The sequence below is a fragment of the Puma concolor genome, chromosome B1 (genome assembly GCF_028749965.1).
Source record: "Puma concolor isolate L17-30 chromosome B1, mPumCon1.1.hap2, whole genome shotgun sequence".
Lineage (NCBI taxonomy): Eukaryota > Metazoa > Chordata > Mammalia > Carnivora > Felidae > Puma > Puma concolor.
In genome coordinates this window covers 115,878,729-115,889,516 of record NC_141670.1, presented here as the reverse complement: position 1 = coordinate 115,889,516, position 10,788 = coordinate 115,878,729, and the positions used below count along the sequence as shown (strand labels likewise).

General features: G+C 45.7%; 1 long non-coding RNA gene across 1 annotated transcript; it reads right to left on the bottom strand.

Moving 5' to 3' along the window:
- Positions 1 to 3,544: 3,544 nt before the first annotated feature.
- Positions 3,545 to 6,253, bottom strand: LOC147581826 (uncharacterized). Its single transcript, XR_015249767.1, has 3 exons — positions 5,897 to 6,253; positions 4,365 to 4,485; positions 3,545 to 3,998 (listed from the first exon to the last, which is right to left on the bottom strand). It is a non-coding gene; the product is annotated as an uncharacterized LOC147581826 (long non-coding RNA).
- Positions 6,254 to 10,788: the final 4,535 nt, after the last annotated feature.

Below are 10,788 nucleotides of genomic sequence, written 5' to 3'. Positions count from 1 at the left end.
AAGAGATGGATGCCAAGAGGGAGAGAATGGTAGGTGGGAGGCTTCCCGCAACCTCATCTTTCCGAGTTTTATCACCGTCCTCTCTCCGCTTTCATGTGCCCTCCTAACATCTATTTCTGTTGGTCCATTGCTACTTGAGAAAGTCTCTCCTGTCTCCCCCTCCTTCAGGAGGCCCTGACCACCCAGGGCTTTAATGGCAAGAAAAGATCATGTCTTTTCCTCTCCACATGATGAATATACCAGATGAGCACAATTCCCAGGAATATCAGTTGTTTAAAAGCCTCACTAGATTACTCCATCTAAGACAAAGGAAAGAATGGGTAGAGTTCTTGGATCTGCTTACGTTGTGATACACCTACTACCTTTAGCATGCAGAGATCTCTGAAAGAGACTCCAGATTCTTGTACTGCTCAATGCCTCACCCCATATTGAGAGTGGAAAAGAAGACAAAAGCTACACCTTGCAGAAGGAAGGGGGAAACCCACAAAGAAGCCAACCTGACATTTATCAGTATGAGCTCTTTTGTTTTGGTGACATAACACACCATGTCAGTTCCTGGCACGCTTATTTTCTGGCTTGCCTCGAGTAGCAACAATGCCAGTTACTAGAAATACAGAAGCTATAAATGGCAACTGATAATATTATGCATATTTTTAATGACTTGAAAAAGTGTTTTCGGAAAGCTGCCTTGAAGGCTCTAGTTTCAGTTCTGTAAATCAAGGGGTGATAAGATTAAGCCGTGTAAATCTATGCCTTCTTGGGCTGGGGTACCTCCAGCATCTGCCCAAGATTCTGGCTGAGTGTTAGGCAGCCTCTGGCCTTGTCTTTGAAACAGAAATTTGGGGGAAGCCCCAGAGGTGGGGGAAGGGCTGGACTAGTCCCGAACTGCCACCAGGATTCAGTCGCTATGGGTATTGGCCTCCACAGACTGGATCAGTTTGGAGGCCATTTGGTACTGTGGGCTGGGATGAATTCAGCACTGGAATGTCATTGTTGACCCTGACTATACACGAAGATGAGAATTAATCAAGAGTGCTTGCCTTCAAATATTACATATCAAACCCTGGTCAAAATGTGGCTAATGGTGGCATCAATGTCTTCATTTATGTTTGATATTTTGGTTTTTCTCCAGAACCCAGAAATATGTATTTCCGTAGTAAAGTTTTTGATGTGGAGAACCTTCTCAAAGCATATGAGAGCCCAAATCTCTGTTTTAAGAGTTAGTGGGAAGTATGAAAAAGTTCTGGCCTTGACCAAAGTAGCCTCTTACTATCTTGAAAGTGAATCTGTGGCCTAAATGCCACCTTTGATTAAGTTGATACAGTAGGTTGTGTTAGTTAGGGTTTCCAACCAACTGACATTCTTGCTCTGCTTCTATGTGACCACCTCTGATAGCATTGATATGATTTCTTTTTTAAAGGATCGCTAGGATACCACTCCTCAGGGTGATGGGTGGCCCAGTGGGTTAGGTGTCTGACTTCGGCTCAGGTCATGATCTCATGGTTTGTGAGTTCGAGCTCCACATCAGGCTCACTGCTGTCAGCACTGAGCCCACTTTGGATCCTCTGTCCTCCTCTCTTTCTGCCCCTCCCCCTCTCATGCTAGCTCTCTCTCTCTCTCAAAAATAAATAAAACTTAAAAAAAAAAAGGAAAAAAGGATACCACTCCTCTTTCTTGTCACCGTTCCTACATGTGTTACAAAGGAATAAGCAACTATTTGGATTTGCCATGGTTTGAGATTATCAACTTTTCCATTAATTAGTAGAATGGAGAATCTTAGAAATTTTGGACACAAATAAAATTTCCATCTGGGTCAAATTGGTGTGTTTTTTTTTGCATTGTAAATGAGGTAAATTTGAATATCTTGACACTAAATTCCACTAAGATGCTTTGCTGAGACTATAGGAATTTTTGGTTAGAACAAAGTAGAGGATTAAATTACTTATATTAGCTTTGAGAAAATCAGATAAATTTCCTAGTTAGAAACAATACAGGAAAAGCTTAATTTCCATAAAATTTACCCAGAATTGAAAATATTTTAGCATTAAAAAAAAAAATCAAATTTTGTAACCCTTAATGGTCTGTGAGGGGAAAAATCCGGTTGAGGATGCTCAGACCTACGTCCTTTTGCCTTCTGCGACTTGCCTTTTTGACATTTCACTGTTGGGCAACCAAAAGTTGTTGGAATTCACACTCAAGCTATTTTGCTACTTGCTGGCAACTCTGGACAAAGAGTGGGTGGGGAAAACATTGGAAATCAATGATTTAAATAAAAATGTTGGATTGAATGGATTTAATTTAATCCTTCCATCCCTGACTTCCAAAATCACATGAGAATCAGCATGGCCAGGAAGCCATCTTGCCTTTACGGAACACTCAGGCCCGCCTCTTTGTGAACCCATTCCCCAGCATGGTGGCCACGCCAGAACCCCACAGGCAGCTCTGGCTGTGGAAATCACTCCCCTCCTCTCCCCCTCTGCCGCTCCCCTGTACCACTACTCTCATCTCCCCAAGTAAATATTAAGTCTCCTGAGGGCAGGACCTGGTTTATATCTGTTTTCTCCTGTAGTATTTATCACAGCCTCGTTTTTATTTAGTCGTTCTAAAAATGTCTGCTGGGTGAGTAAAAGTAGTTGGAAAGTCATGAAATTCTCCTTCACCCCTTGATTTTTATTTTTTACCCCTATTCATACCTCACAATCTGCCCTTTAATTTTTTTTTTTTCAACGTTTATTTATTTTTGGGACAGAGAGAGACAGAGCATGAACGGGGGAGGGGCAGAGAGAGAGGGAGACACAGAATCGGAAACAGGCTCCAGGCTCTGAGCCATCAGCCCAGAGCCCGACGCGGGGCTCGAACTCACGGACCGCGAGATCGTGACCTGACTGAAGTCGGACGCTTAACCGACTGCGCCACCCAGGCGCCCCACAATCTGCCCTTTAAAAAAGAGCATACTAATTTTTGTTTTCTTAATTAGTAAAAAGGGGACAATTTTTTTAAAAATGAAGAGAAGCAATAAAATATCAGGTACAGACTTATGCCCCAATAACCTTCACTGTTATTATTTGGTATATTTCCTAGTAGTGCTTTCTCTATGTGTGTGTGTATATGCGTGTGTGTGTGGGGGGGTACACACTTGTTTTTAGGGGAGGGCTGTCTCTTTTATTGCTTTAACAGTTTTCATGTCACTTTTTTCACTTAGTTACAAATTAACATTTTCCCCATGTCTTAAGACATTCTTGGTTATATTATATTCCATCATAAGAATATACCATAATTTATTAATGTTTATTTTTGAGAGAGAGAGAGAGTTGGGGAGGGATAGAGAGAGAGAGAGACAGAGACAGAGGGTCCAAAGCAGGCTCCAGGCTTGCTGACAGCAGGGAGCCCGATGGAGGGCTTGAACTCACAAACCGCGAGATCATGACCTGAGCCAAAGTCGGACACTTAACCCACTGAGCCATGCAGGCGCCCCTATGCCATAATTTATTATTTAGACTCGCTTTCAAGTTGCAGGGTCGACTCAACCTAACTGAAGCAAAACGAGAAGGAGGAATATTTATTATCAGGTGACATTTAAAACATACCATAAATGAAAATAATCCAAGGTATATAGTCGTACATGCTAAAGTCGGGCTGGCTATACGGAGCTGTAAGGAGGGATTATCTCTGTCTGGACAATCAGATAAGGGGAATGGTTTTGGATCTGGGCTCCAAGGAGAGGTAAGAGTGATAATGACTTACATACTTTAAGTACTGACCGTGTGATACATTATGTTAATAATTTTACATACATTTTATGTAAACATACATAAAAACATACATACATTATGTTAGAAAACATACATTATGTTAATAATTTTACATAAATTTTACATCATTTATTCTTTTGAAACTTTGCTCCTTCCACTTAACAATCACAGTGTAATATTTTCCTGGTGTCTTAAGACATTTTCGGTTGTATCGTATTCCCACATTTGAATTCTGTGCATTCCATCCTGTGAAGACATCATAATTTATTCATCATCAGGCTCCTTTTAAGTTGCAGAACCAACTCAACCTCACTGAAGCAAAGCAAACGTATCGCATGTATCATAAAGTATTTTCATTCCCATTTCACAGATGAGAAAATCGAGGCTCAGAGAGCTTATGTAAACTTGCCCACGTTCTGTCAGGATTTTGACACGCACAAAGGAGTAATGGGGCTAAGCTGGGTGGTGGGGCCAAGGGAGGCAATTTACCAAAATAAATAGCCTTGCCAAAGCATCAATAGCCACATATATCCGTATAATGTCATAATGAGTCTGTTCCTTGGGGTGTATTTCGTTAGGACCTGCCAGATGGAGAAGACAGGAAATGACTACCTTTCACGGTGGCTCTTTCATGTGGTTCCTTAAACAGCCATCTGTGCTACCCATTGCAAGGAACCGAAGATTTCAAGTCACCTCTGGAATCTTCTGTGTGACAGTTCTCCCGTAACGGCTCCTAAGTGAAAGATCAACGGCCACCAGACATTTTAACATAAAACCAACTTTTAATAAGTGATTTCTGCAAAGGTGGGTAATTTAGGTGACATCAGAGAAAGGGATACACACACACACACACACACACACACACACACACACACACACACACATAAACATTTTAGCTCAATTCTGTCTTCTAAAATGTGATGCATAATCTATTATAAAAGGAAGAGTGTTGGCCAGACTAACATGCTATCTATGATGAGCCTGTCTTCTCCACTATCTGTCTACCTAGGACAAAAACATCTGTCTAGGACAAATGTGTTTAGGACTTTGCAGAAAGCCCTCGACACCTCTCCTGCCTCATTCTTGCCTCCTTGCATCATAACTCACAGTGCACGTGGGAAAGGTCTAATTTCTTAGTTTCCCTTGGCTCACTTGTTGCATGCGGAGAGCCACCAACTGGAGGCGGCAGCCCCCCGGGCTGCTGGAATGGCCACAGTGGGTCTGCCTTTGAAGTCCTACCCTCCAGTTATATCTCTCATTGCACCAGGCGGGCTGTGAGCAAGCCCGTTGCATGCAGCTGTCACCATTTAAGCCAGCGGGTGTTTGAAGATGTGCCGCCCCCCACCCCTTGTGAGGGAAGCCAGAATAGAACAAAGTGTGGTGTTCCCATGAAATCGTTTGAATGCTTGATAAGAGTGTGAGTCTGCACCTTTTCGACCTGACGGGGGTAGGTGGGGGGAGGGGGGCAGAGAGGAGACTACATCCTCTCTGCAAACGTGGAACACAGGTAGCTGGAAGTGCCCCATGTGTCGACTGTGGGTCCCGAGGACAAAACAGTTCGCATCTGGTAGGGATGGTGGTGAGGGCACCGGGAGGAAGAAGGGAGGGGAAGGCGGGTCTCAGCATTTCTGCAGGATTTGTCACAGGGGCCTCTCCCACGCAATGTTTCTCTCCTCTTCCCCTCTGCGTTCAGAGCACAGTTGAGACCCCAAATCCTCACCCTGCTGTTGAACATATGTTCCAAATGAGTGGTGAGATAATGTCGCAGCCGTTGAGGCAATAAGCTTCGGCTGTGGTTTTTGATTTCCTCACCGTGTCTTTATCACTTGACAAGTGTGTTGGTTTGTTTCATCCCTGGAGTGTGAGCTAGGACAAATTTTTGCCACCTTTTTCCCTCACTCCCAGGTCTCATCCCTCCAAAGAAGAAGACAGTCTTTCAGAAGAAAGTGGCTGGCCGGAAGGGCGCTGCATTTGCCCAGACCTCCCAGACATCTCGCCAAAAAAACAAAACAAAACAAAACAAAAAAACAACGACAACAAAAAACGCTTCCTTCTGGGTTGGTTTCTCTGTCGCTGCAAATACCACACACGGAGAGCTGGCGCTCGGCTTCTGGAGAGCAACCCTGTGTAACAAAACTACTTACGGGATCCAGGCGGGGGCAAGGCTTGGGCGATGAGCTTGACGGTCTGACTCTTGCTTTCACTGACCATCTGTCCCCCTCGGTGAGCCGTCCTTTCTGCCGACTTCACAGAGGAGCCAAGCGACCGACAGCAAATTGCTCATTTTCCAAACAAAAATGCAGACAGTAAGAGAGCCTGTGTAAGCGGGGGTTACAAATTGCTGTCAGGCCTGGGTGGGAAGCTGGGAGTCAGGAGCGAAGCCTCAGGTTCTCTGCCGCTGGAAGGAAGGGAGGCGATCTGTAATTGATGCTGGAAGGACAGCGGAGGAATTCCTGGTATGAGAATCGCCAGCCCCTCTCTGCATCTGCCGACACCATGTGGCTGGCCCCTTCGTGGCCTGGGAGATTACAGAAGGGGCTGGAAAGCTTGCTGTCTTTGTGAAGGATAAACATCTTCCTTCTGCCACCAAAGTGGTAGCAATTGTGGCTCCGGGATGGGAGGTTTCAAAACAAAAGTAGGCCAGTGCTGTTGGCCTTGTATGGCCTCCAAGAAGATACCGTCGGCTCTCATCAGACACCAATTTTCTAGTTTGTGGATTACCCAGACTTTCATTCTTCCCTTCTCCTTTGGCAGAATCAATCAAACAGAATTAGAACCGGACAATTTTTCTATTTGTAAACACTTCATAGAAAAGGTTTGGTTGCGGTAATGATTCAGGCCACTTACCAAAATTGAGTTTTCAGAGTGTGGGTGCCTGTGAGTGGCTTTGCCCTTTTGAAGGGAAGTCTGAGGGGGATGGAAAGCCTTGACCAACCAGGTCCCAGGTCTCCCCACTCCTTTCAGCTTAAGTCACGGTGAGGCCAAGAGGAGGATTAGGCCTGTTCCTATTTTAGCATTTTTGGTCCCCAGGGGGATCGTGGGTCCTCTCTCAAAGCTCTGGGCAGCATGATGGACTGGTGGGATGCTCTTGGTGAAATAACCTTTAGAGTTAAGAGGTAGGTTGAGGATTAGGACCCTCCAGGGTATATGACCGTCTGAACGTGTTGACTCCATTTTTTATACAAGGGATTGACGAGGCTGCCAGGCTGTTTCTCGGGAGAAATGCCCCTGCAGACTATGTGTCCTCCTGGAGCCCCATACCCTATGGACGTGGTGAAGTGAATTCAGAAGGGGACTGTGGGCTTCAGTGGGCTCCGTGCTCTAATCTCTCCCTCCCACGCTTCAGCTCCATGGGCCACGGCAGCACTGGGCCAGGAGAGTTTGGAGGGAAATAAACCTGCATTTGAATTCTAGACTTGCCACTTGATGGGTGTTGTTTATCTCTCCTGAGACACAGTTGCCTGGTCCGTAAAATTGTGACAATCACGTCTATCACAGAGAGCTGGTGCGTAAGACAAATTAGACAAAGCTTGTAAGGTATCTAGCACCACGCTGGGTATATGATAAGCACCCAACAAGTGTAATCTCCTCCTTTTTATTCCTTATTCCCCCATGCCCAAGACCAATTAAGAAAAGGCGCTGACACACGTTTCGGTTATTTGAGACATAAACCTAAAGTTCAAGATGAACTGGAAGACCAGTTTGAGAGGAAAAGAACGGGTGTCATGCCTAAAGCCACCCAATTACGTCCCGGGCCTGACACCCAGCGTGTGTGCGTGTGAAACAGGGGCTGAGCAAGTGACTGCGCGGTGGCCTCGCTAACAGGTGGTTTTCATGGGGGATGCTCAGCTGCACAACCTGACGACTCAGTGTTGGAGAATGTGACGTTCAGGGCACGCTCCCCAGTCCACTGGGAAGAGGGTGGATTTGGAAATGGGGACAGCCAGAAACTCACTGGGGAAATGGGGTATGAAGGAGGACTCATTCATAGGAGAAAAGGGGCAGGGACCTAACTATTGGGGAATTTGAAATCCCCCGAGCGGAGCAATTCTGACCCTGTGAATGACCAGGACTTGCGAATTAATCCTCCCCCCACCATACACACGCAACTATGAAATGAGGGAGATATGGCTAACTATAACATGTAGAAAAAGAATTGGGGATTTTATCTGACTCAGCACAGGTGAACAGTGTAATGTGGCTAGGATCCGAGGTAGCATTAACATTAATAGACGATCCTGTCTAGATCTAGAAAGAGGGAGAATAGCGCTTCTAGTCCTGCCTCCCTGGGGTGCGTGGAGACAACCGGGCATGTCAATAGGTGAGCAATAAGGGTGGTGAGGGGACAGGAAAGAGAGCCATCTAGAAAATTGTTGGAGGAAGTAGGGAGGCTTCAAAGGGAAAAAAAGTGCATGATAACTAAAAAGAGTGCATGATAACTATATCCTCAAATATTTGAAAGACTGTCTCAGTCAGGGCTGGTGGTTGCTAACAACAGAAAATGCCTCTGGCTGTCTTAGTCAAAAAAAGGAATTTGTTGGAAGGTTACTGGGTGACCTGTAGGATCATCAGAAGACTGGAAAGCCTGGTGGGGAAAACACTCAGGAGCCAAGTGAGGCTGGCAGCAGAGGACTGAGCCGCGGTCACGCTGTCAGAGCCATCTAGCGAGGGTGCCACCTGGTACCAGCACCGCACGCTGTGGCCACTGCTGCTGGACCCGCCTCCTTCCACCGATGGTTCTGGCCCGCGCCTGCCCCTCCCAACCTCTCTCTTATTAAAAATCCTACTCAGAGCTTCCAATTGGCTATCTGACTGTATGTTGGCTGTCTGGGGGTGAGTAGAGGGAATGCGCAGTCCCCTCCACATCCACGGTGGGATGGAGGGCCCTGCCTCACTCTAAGATGCACACAATGGAGAATAATTCCCAAAAAAGACTTGAGGTCCTGGGCAGGAATGAGCAAATAAAAAGTAAAACAAGCAAATGGACGCTACAAAGTAGCAATGTGTGATTACTCACATAAAACCCTAAGGGGCACCTGGGCGGCTCAGTCAGTTAAGGGTCCCAACTCAGCTCAGGTCATGGTCTCATGGTTCCTGAGTTCAAGCCCCACACTGGGCTCGCTGCTGTCCGCACAGAGCCTACTTTGGATCCCCTGTCTCCCTCTCTCTCTGTCCCTCCCCTGCTTGCGCTTGCTCAAAAGTAAATAAAACATTAAAAAAAAAATTATAAAACCCTAAGATGTAGGGCAAAGATCAGTAAGTATACGCCATTAAGAAGCAATTCAAAATATTTCAAGATATATTGCTAATGAACAAAACTGGGCCAACATGACAGTTGCCTTTGGTGGTAGTGAGTTCCCCATTCCTGGCAGAGGGCAAGAAGGGGCTCGTGGCCCCTTCAGTAGAAGTTTTCTGCTGTAAATAATAAATGTCTAGTAATAAGTCATCTAGTCATAAGCCAATGTATTCGTTTCTAAATTATTCTGTCTACACTGTAATAAAGACGGAGAATATTGTCGAAACTCTCCTGTGGACTTTGACATTTCCAGTCTTAAACCCTAGACCTCGAAACAATTCACATGTGCTTGGGTACAGGTGTGGAAAAAGCTATGAACCCCTTGACATCTTCTAACAGATTTGGAGGCTGGGGGTTGGGGGAGCAGAGGGTGAGCATCTGTTTCCTCCTTCCGCACAAGTGTAAGTCAGTCATGGAAGCCCGGCACGGGCAGGCTAGAGGGTGGGACGTTTCTGACTACTAGATTGGTCCCTAAAACCTCCAGCAGACTGCTAGTTAGAAATGGGCTGGGGGTAGAGGAAAGGGTGAGAGAATGCTTCTGATGCCAGGACAGACTTCCCACCTTCCTGCCACTTCCCACCCCCGAAGAGAGGCACTGGTGGCTAATTGCACCTGGCGCCCGGGGAGCGACATCTGGGGTCACTGATGTTTGGCCATTCCTCTGCCCAGTTCCTTTACTTTGTGTGCTTGGGTCAGTTTCTTCTCTGTTGCCCATAAATATTTACAGCTCCCACATGCCCTTGCAAATTGGATTAATCTTAGCATATTTCTGGGACAGAGACGCCCCTGTCCAGCCTTGGTACTGAGGAACAGGCTGAAGGATTTTTAAAATTTCTTTACACTGAGTGAGTTCAAGGAGAGAAGGAGAAGAAGGGAGGGAGACGGATGGAAAGCAAATATTAAACATTTCTAAATGCAGGCCAAGTATCAAAGGAGATGAGAGCTGAACATTTGGGGAGCAAACTAGGAAAGTGGGGCTTGTTGAAGGATGGGATCAATGCCCAGGTCAGGGTGTGAAGGGATTGGGTGAGTCCAAAAATTGATTGTACCATAATCTCAGTTCTGGAGAATGATGTCAATTAACTTAAACCTTCTTCCTCAGGTAAGGGAAAGAAGGAGATGCCTGGCAGTCCTTACAACGTTCAGGAAGTGAAACCCCAGATAAAGAAGTTTCTGAGCAAGGTTATTAGTGTGGATAATTACCATAATCATTCAGGTTTTATTTAGATTCATATGGTATCTTTGGTAAAGGAATTTTAAAGCAGTTGAACTGCCAGGCACTTCTTCCTTGCAAATTTTAAACTGCCTGAGGTTTCTATCTTTTCAGATATTCACCATTTTCTGTTAAGAAAATGCCTTCCCTGAAATGTTGCCTGTTAAGGAAATTTATCTTTTCCTCAGTCTTCGCAGGAATGCAGGCGATTAGCCACGGAGCCCTTCTCTGTCTAGCACCCGGGATCAGTCGCCCAGCCACGCAGAGGCCATTTGAATGGAACCACAGAATAATCTTCAGAAGAAAAAGCAAGCTCACGTGAGTAGCGGCGGCTCATTGTGCTGAGTTAAACACACCGGACGGAGTCTGGCAGCGGGGCGGCGTGGTGTTACTGACAATGGTGGGGCAGTGGCAGTGGCCGAGACATTGGTATCAGTCTACTGGAGCCTTGGTAATTAGTATTCCCTGTTGCATCCTAATTAAATACCCTGAGTGCTTTAAAATTTTTAAGTAGTTTTTGTTTTGTT